At 38.9% G+C, this 8270-nt stretch overlaps 1 non-coding gene across 1 annotated transcript; it reads right to left on the bottom strand.

Annotated features, from left to right (window-relative positions):
- Nucleotides 1-7950: 7950 nt before the first annotated feature.
- On the bottom strand, nt 7951-8024 carry trnat-agu (transfer RNA threonine (anticodon AGU)). The gene has a single exon. It is a non-coding gene; the product is annotated as a tRNA-Thr (tRNA).
- Nucleotides 8025-8270: the final 246 nt, after the last annotated feature.

The following is an 8270-nucleotide window of genomic DNA, read 5'->3' as shown; positions in this document are numbered from 1 at the left end:
CGGAGTCAACCGATATTGATCAGGTTCTGCTGATGCCGAGCCCGCAGCCTTCACCATAAGGTCCAATTCCCCAAGCCTACTGACCTAATATGTCCATCCCTTCTCGTCAAAATTCGTATTTTCACAGGTTACCCTTCAGAAATTGCAGTATAGAATGAAAAAACTCCAATAGATCTCTGCCGCTGTTGGCGATTTTCCTTTAAAAACAAATGATTCTCCAGAAATTTTGTGTATCACTTACACCGAGACTGAGAAGTGTTAAGCTGTACATGAGTCTTTGTGGCTCGGTTGTTAACCAAAAGGGTGGTGGTTTGAGACCATCCAGGGATGCTACAGATGCAGCCATTCAAAGTGCGCGTTACAGACACGTACCGCAGGTGACGTCGCTCAGTATGACGCAAGATGACGCGCGGCACCGCAGTACGTGATTGGTTGACCGACAGGGGCACTCGTGGTCCGTTGGTCTGTCGTAGAAAGACTTACAGTAAAAACGTCTTTGCTGTGCCCGTTGTAGATATTGAATTTTACCACTGAAGGGAAATCTTAGTAGCTGAGCATAAAAAGAATAGGAGCATACTGTAACGCGTGTGAAAGCCATAAACGATATTAATTTTGGAACATAAACATACAGTATATAGCTGGTCTTGGTACTTTAAAGAAAAAAATACACACCAGTATTCCATTTCTCCCTAAACATTGTAAGCTTCGAAGTCTTTAACTAACGTGATACCGGAGTCAACAAGCATACTTTTAGAATTTGATTAAAAGGGAATATAATAAGGAATCGCGTATCTCAAGAATTTAATAACGGTATTATTATATCCGTGTACTGCGGCAGGGCTGTGTAGGGCTGTTTCGCCTGCCTGTTCATGCGAACTGTCTTGTAGCCTACTGGTCTAGGTGCGTGACTACCAACTTGCAGGTTGTGTGCTCGAATCCCGCTGGTGCTGGACCTCCCAGTTTTATTTATTTATTTTTTAATCGCGTAACATAAACATATTACCGTATGCAAACTGTACTGTATACAGTATGTATATGTATATTTAATGTCTTAACTGTGCCCGTTTAATTGAATTTAAAAAAATTATTTAACACGAACATTAAGCTGTTTACATCTTCCGCCTGAGAACAGTCACCCGTTGCTACCCAACGCAGAATGGTGATTGGCTGACACCATCTGACACCCCTCTGATTGGAGAAAAAAGACGTGCTGGTTTGCTATACATACTGTACCAGGAAGATGATTTCTTTCTATTCAAAACGTGTATTTTAAAAGTTTAAGAAGTAAAAACCTTACAGCGTACACAGATTTCTAAACTGATCAGGATCGTTATCTTTGTCTTATGCATAATAATATTCACCGCTCTGTCCAGCAAATTAATAATAAACTTTATTTTATATAGCGTTTTAAACGAATAAGTAATTAGATTGCTCATAAACCTAATCACTTGCTTTTTCTTTTTATTTAGGCTCAGATTTCAACTATAGATCGTATTATTAATAACCATAATAACAACCAACCAACAAAAACAACCATATAAACATAATACCAACCAAAAACATAGATAACAACCACAATACAAAATCAAATATATCAAACCATTTTACTCTCGCAAAGTCCTCCAATTATCATAATCCCGCCCCTTATGCAAAACCAAACCTTCCTCCCATCCCAGTTTATCCTGTTTATCATAAACAAAATCCACCTCAATTTTCAACATAAAGCATTACACAAAATCAATACCTCAACACTCCATACTCAACAACGATAATTCACAAACAGCCAGAACATGTAACTCCACATTCCCAAACAGACCTCATTTCCATAGCCCCGCCCCTTATGCAAAACCAACATCCCTCCCCTGTTCTCTCTCTCCCCTGGCGGTTGTAATTGTTTTTATTTTCAAATAAATTTTAGCAAAGTCATGCATTTTAAAAATCTTAAGATTTTTATATTTATGTCTTTATTTAGTGGTTTCATTAGTGACAAAGGCTAAACTTTCTTGGAAAAATGTCTTTTATGTAAACCATGTTTGCTATTTATTCATTCAGGGCTAAAATATGTTCATTGTATTCTAATGAAAGAAGGGTTCCTTTCGCCGTAGTCGGGAGCCTAGCCTTTAACTAGTAAGTACTGTACTTACTGGGTTTTTGAGGGGGGGGGAGTGTCTTTCGCTGGAAATCTCGCCTCCTACTTTGAAAATACCCGTGAAACCGGTTCAATTCGTCACAGCCAGCACTCCTGCAGAGAGGGGGGTTGTACTTGCAGTGTATACAGTACACGCATTATGCTCTTCGTTAATGTCTAAGCCGGAACATATCATTATATCTCATTTTGTATTTCTTAAAAAAAATCGTTTTCCCAGCCTAACAGTATTGTTTTTAACCTGTAAATTTGCTGGACAGAGAGGTGAACATTATTACACAGAAGACAAAGATAGCGATTTACGTTGCATTGTGTATCGTGCTGCTTTAATACAGTTTTAAATAATTGAAAGTCTAAACAGTATCAGCTTTATTTATGGGTTTTAAATAAAGGTGATTTAAACGCGATTTAAATCAATATAAATGTTTATATTGTAACGCATAGGTGACTATTCATTGTTATTAAAATGACTTAAATTCGATCATGTTGTGATATTTAGAAATATACATTTGTTTGGTGCGAGTGAAGTTTTATTTAATCTCTGAGCCATACTGATTCTTCTGGAAGCCAGTTTCCGCCAGGGAGTAAAAAAAAAACACACTATGGTATTCTCTCCAATGCAGTGCAGTTAAAAACATACCTCTGATGCTGCTCCTAAATGAATATCGTTTATGACCATCAGAAGCTGTATGCTCCTTTTCTTTTTTCCAGTGGATTGAACAGGCAGAGGCATTTCATGATGTACTTTTCACTGATGAAACAACAGTGGCTCTGGAACAGTTTTCAACCATGTCGTTTTATAAAAAGGGGAGATATGTACACGTTACTGAAGCTAAAAGTTTAGCCTTTGTCACTAATGTAAACACTAAATAAAGACGTATAGAAATCCCTACGTTACAGACTGTATATGGCTGGTATTGGTAGTTTAAAGAAAAAATACACACCAGTATTCCACTTTCTCCCTAAACATTTTAAGCATCAGAGTCTTACATGTGGTTATTTATTGCATAATTTAATTTTGAAAGCCACTGAGACATCAGGTATTACTGTTGTATTTATGAAAAAGAAACAAAACAAAAAACATACTAACAACTGTGCCATCCTACTCCTTAGTTAATACATTTTATTATTCATAAACAGTTAACATTGTTAGCAAAATATTTTTGAATTATATTTAACCCTATTTTTTTCTTTAGTTTTGTATTTAACTTATTATATGATAGTCAGACTTAATGTATATTTGAACAATGAAAATATATTTTTACAAGATTTTACATTAAGCACTTAAAATTAATATGGTTAATAAAAGTAAACTGTAACATGCTGTAACAAGATCGGTTAAACTGCGAAGAAAATGCTTTCAGAGAAAATGTTTCAGGTGTGAAGAACATAGATCTCTAATGCAATTTCAACCAAACCTGTTCCCACACACCCTGCCCCCACTACCATTAGAATATACACAAACATTTTAGCGTTTCATTCTGAGCAGAAGACCCTCACACCTGAAAAGTGCTGGCTGTGACGAATTAAACAGGTTTTACAGGCTTCAATCACAGACCATGTGACATGGGACTCAGTAAACTAACAGCGGCACTGGATTTGATAATACCTAACCAAAATCCGCAATATGGAAACAGAACCTGTGTGATTGTTGATAGATGATGTACTCGTAACATTTTTTCAAGACGAACTACAACATTTAAAAAATGACTTGTATGTACTTGATATCTCTAATCAATCCACGGGTCCCAGCACAAAACGAAAGTAAAATGCATACCGTTTCGCGCTTCTTATTAGTTGCTCAAAAGTAATTTGACCGTATGAAATGCATAATATAAACCTAGAAACATATACGTGAGTAGTACTTAAGCACTGTAGTATCGGTGTTAAGACATACCTCTCAAATACTGTAAATCAAGTTAAAAATATCTCAAGACCGATTCTGGTCGTAATGAAACCATGTTTCGTGTATGTTTTCTTTTTCATCTTGAAATAACTCATTTCTAAATACCTTTTTCACTGTTAAAATCTTGCAGCAACTTTGCGAACAAAATATACACTCTGACAGTTCATCCTGCTACCAACATTAAATAAAACAAATCTTAAGATTTCTATATTTATGTCTTTATTTAGTGGTTTCATTAGTGACAAAGGCTAAACTTTCTTGGAAAAATGTATTTTATGTGTTGCAGAAAAAACTGACTTGCTTTAACAAAATATGTTTACAAATCCTTTCACCTGGCATTTTCGTAGTTAGAAATTATGGAACGCTCTGTTAAAAGCAAGGGAGTTTTTATGTCCGTTGCAGTTCTTTTGCAACATGAATATAATTATATCGTTATTAATTTCTTGAGATACGCGATTCCATATTATATTCCCTTTTAATCAAATTCTAAAAGTATGCTTGTTGACTCCGGTATCACGTTAGTTAAAGACTTCGAAGCTTACAATGTTTAGGGAGAAATGGAATACTGGTGTGTATGTTTTCTTTAAAGTACCGAGACCAGCATATACATATACTGTATGTTTATGTTAAGATTTCCCTTCAGTGGTAAAATTAGATATAAATATTCAATACTTAAACGGGCACAGTTAAGACATTAAATATACATATACATATTGTATACAGTACAGTTTGCATACGGTAATATGTTTATGTTACGCGATTAAAAAATAAATAAATAAAACTGGAAGGTCCAGCACCAGCTGGATTCAAGCACACAACCTGCCCGTTGGTGGTCACGCACCTAGACCAGTAGGCTACAAGACAGCTCGCGTGAGCAGGCAGGCGAAACAGCCCTACACAGCCCTGCCGCAGTACACGGATATAATCGTACCGTTATTAAATTCTTGAGATACGCGATTCCATATTATATTCCCTTTTAATCAAATTCTAAAAGTATGCTTGTTGACTCCGGTATCACGTTAGTTAAAGACTTCGAAGCTTACAATGTTTAGGGAGAAATGGAATACCGGTGTGTATTTTTCCTTGTGATATTTTAAGCTCTAGTTGAATGATAGGTGTCGCATTTTAAATCATTTTCGTAGTTAGAAATTATGAAACGCCCTGTTAAAAGCAAGGAAGTTTTTATGCCCGTTGAAGTAAAACAAAATGCCTGACAAAGTATGGCTTGCACAGATTCCAAGTGCTTGTACAAATGTGCTAAAGAAATTATACTTTGAGTATACAGCTTGTCCAAAGTCATCCATTATTAATACTATTAGTAATATCTTCGGTAAAGGCTTTGATGCATAAATATTTCTGATAAAGGTAGGTTGTGTACTTTTGTCCAACTGAGCAATCTTGCTTTCATAAAATATACCAACATTTTAATGACTGAAGATTAACATGCTGTAATACACTGTTCAAAATTAAAGGCTCAAATGCTGTACATGAGAGGTTAAGCTCCCCCTGGCGGTTTTACAAGGTGACGCCGGATAGTTTCCGGCAGAGCGTCAAATGACGCGCGATTAACCACGTGACACTGCGTGACACCGCGTGATACCGCGACACGCCCACCGAGGTATGCCGCAAAATAACTCACCCATTTTGAATGGCTGCATCTGTATGAGCCTTTTAATGAACACACCCTCTTCACTTAATTTCTCCACGGCCAGTCTTGTACCGCAATCAAATACAGAGCCCGTAGGGGGCAGTAAGCCCGCATATATAGATCACTGTGTATATAATGAAGAAGCAGAGGTTAGTTTCTCATATGCATGTTGCAGAGCCTTACGCAACTCGTACCAACAGCTGGGGTTTGATCCCTGCACGGGCTATTAGTTGAAAGACCATTGTAAATGACGTGTAACAGCTTTATCCAGTTGGCTTTTATGTAACATACTAAATTGCTATCTTGAAACCAAAATAATTAGAAATATGGAACACAACCGTTGTTCCCCAAGAAGGAAAGCTGTTTTACACTGACGTCACTCCTTTTATTTAATCCAGATTTTAAAGACAACTCCACCCTCAAAGAAATCAAAGGAAAATGTTGTATTAGCACGAGCTGCACAGGCTCTGAATCAGACCATTTCAATTAGTCTGATCAGTGCAGGACAAGTTAATGTAGAATTATTGCTTTGTTTGTCTCTTGTTTGTATATAAATGAATGTCTCTGAAAATTTAATGTTAGTTTTTAATTTAGTTTTAGTTTTACGATTGAAGCGGCAATGCTTGTTAATAAGACAGAATTAAGCGTTGGTATGCTCCTAAAGGAGGCCCCATCTCACCCTCCATCTCTGTGGTGCAGCCACAGAGAAAGAATGCATGCAAGCTGATTTAAGATGTTTTTGTTTTGATAAGAAGCAAGCTCCCAGACGGGGATGCAAGTAGCTAAGTCTGGCCATCATGATCAATGGTCATCCACTGGCGCCTATCAGTCTAGGGAGTGCCGAATGGACATCTGGACTGCATTGCTAAGTGTCAAGAGTAAGTGACTTATATCTCACCTTGACCAACCAATCAGGGACTGGTAATACCACGTGGGTCTCCAATGCCCGCCAAACTCTCAACCAAGCAGCACACATCTGGGTCTTGATCAAAAAGGGAGCGCAAGCTCAGTTCTGGGCTCTCCTTGGCCATTTTCGCGCATCCTCAGAGACAATCACGTGACAACTGCTGTTGTCTGCAAAGGGACTTGGACTTTGTTCTAAGCGCGAGGCCGAGGATCCCGTATGTACTCAGAATTCTACCAACGTGAATGCTCCGCTTGATCAACGGCAGCCTACAGTTGGACCCTCGTCGACAACCTGAATAGCTTATTCAGAAGCAGCGCTGGACCGGGAACGAACCAGTTTCTTCCCAGGCAAAAGAGTGACTTGTGAAGACTCGCGGTCACACTCTGTGCATAGAGACTTTCTACTAGCCAGCTGGACTGCTGGTAGATCCCCTCGGAGCAACGACTGCCCTGCGCGCCGCAGTTAGATTCCTCCGCCCGTCCTACTCCGAGCTGCACCTCGACTGGTTGGCCAGTAGCCAGAGGAGGCCGACACAACGCCCATTGGACAACCGCTGCAACAGAGGCTGCAACAGAGCCTGTCAGCTGGTTTGGTGTTCGTGCCGGGAAATTCCAAATCCAAACACAGTGGATAAGTAAACCCCATGTTCTACATTGCGTCTCGAGAATTTAATTGTACCTCAACACAAGTTGTTATCAATTTAATTCATGAGTAATGTATTTACTTCCGAGTTTAGAGTAACAGTGGGTAATAACACTGATTAGCGATTTGGTAACCGAACGATATATATTGACATATATTCTCTGTTGTGTATCTCTTTGTGTTTGCATCTCTTCGAGATTATATACCTTGTATATTGATAACCCTCACAGTAAGGTCTGCCGCTCGTATCCAGGCAGACTAGTATATGTTTGGTGCACAGTTTATATTAATAAATGTATCTCGTGTATTGAACCCGTGTGTGTGCGTTGTTAGTTGTTCTGACGATTGATTTTCTAAAAGCCCCAACGAACAACCTTGTGATTACTGCTACAATTAATAATTGTCTCAGTAAACCCATCAAACCACTACACGATGTAGGTCATGCGTTGACATATGCACAAACACACGAAATGTCTCATTCCTGATTCAGCTCATGCTCCATAGGAGAGAAAAGATTCCTCCTGTTTCTCATACAATTCACTTCACTGATAAGCAAGATTTGTGTTTCATCTTTCGCAAGCTGTATAGATTTCTTTCAAAACAAGTTGTTCCAGAAAGGAAACGAACACTTGCATTCACCTGAATTAAAAGGCATGGGATTTGCCCGTAAGGATAAATTCTGTACAGTAAGACAGGAAGAAAGGCACCGCTGGGAATCGGACCCAGGATCTCCTGTTTACTAGACAGGCGCTTTAGCCAACTAAGCCACGGCGCCGGCAAAGTGCCGTCCTTTGACAGCCACTTGGACACGTCTCAACTGCTCTGAGACATCTGCGTTCGGTGTGCACCGAGCCTGCTCGCCTTGCAAGTTGCCTCATTTACATGCGATAGCTCCACCACTAAGAGAAAGGATGAGAAATGGCTTTTATCTGGCACTTTTCATGTCAGAGGATCTCAATCTGCTTTCCGTGTACAAGAGGATGTCCAACTCATGTAGCTAAAGACGTAGACGACAGTGCTC

The sequence above is a fragment of the Atractosteus spatula genome, chromosome 10 (genome assembly GCF_055471065.1).
Source record: "Atractosteus spatula isolate fAtrSpa1 chromosome 10, fAtrSpa1.hap1, whole genome shotgun sequence".
Classification (NCBI taxonomy): Eukaryota; Metazoa; Chordata; class Actinopteri; order Semionotiformes; family Lepisosteidae; genus Atractosteus; species Atractosteus spatula.
This window is presented reverse-complemented; position numbering and strand designations above follow the sequence as displayed.